Below are 705 nucleotides of genomic sequence, written 5' to 3' on the forward strand. Positions count from 1 at the left end.
TGGGACCCGCTCCTGCTCTGCCTCCCGTGCAAGCCCTGACTCCAGGGAAAGCTTTCCCGCCTCTTCCCTACAGCAATTGCAGCCCCTTTTCTCACTCCGAGGGGACTGATGCCTCTCAGGGAGTCGTCCCATCCCTATGGATGGGGAAACTGAGGCACAGGGAAGGCTGTGTCAGTATTTACACGGTGCTGTGGCGGGGGGAGGGAGGGGGTGGACAAACAAAAGTGGGGAGCACGGCCCCTGTGGGGCAGAGCTCGGGGAGGGATGGTGGCACTGCCTGGTGTCACCCCCCTCCTCATCCTGTGGGTCCAGAGCTGCCCACTCGCACCCCAAAGCTGGGATGTTTTGGGGAAGAGAGAGGGGAAACCCCTCCAGCCCCCTGGGCTGGAACCTCCGGGGGCAGGATCACACCTCCTGCAGCTCTGACACAGCAAGAGGTGGGGGAGCAGCATCCCTGCCCATGGCCCTGCTTGCAGGGGGGACATTCCGAGCCCCCCAACAGTGCCAGGCCCCAGGAAATCGCTGCCTTTTCCTCCTGGGAACCACAGGCACCATCACACCCTCCCTGTGGCTCCGCAGCATTCCCAGATGCCTCTGTGGCCATCGGTGGTTTTGGGCTGGGTTGGGGTTTTTTTTAGATGCTTCCACATCAGGGACTTCCCCGGCTCCTGGTCCCTCTCTGTCCCCAGTGGTCACCCACCGAGG

This window comes from Chaetura pelagica, unplaced genomic scaffold (genome assembly GCF_000747805.2).
Source record: "Chaetura pelagica isolate M959 unplaced genomic scaffold, ChaPel_1.0 scaffold1843, whole genome shotgun sequence".
Lineage (NCBI taxonomy): Eukaryota > Metazoa > Chordata > Aves > Apodiformes > Apodidae > Chaetura > Chaetura pelagica.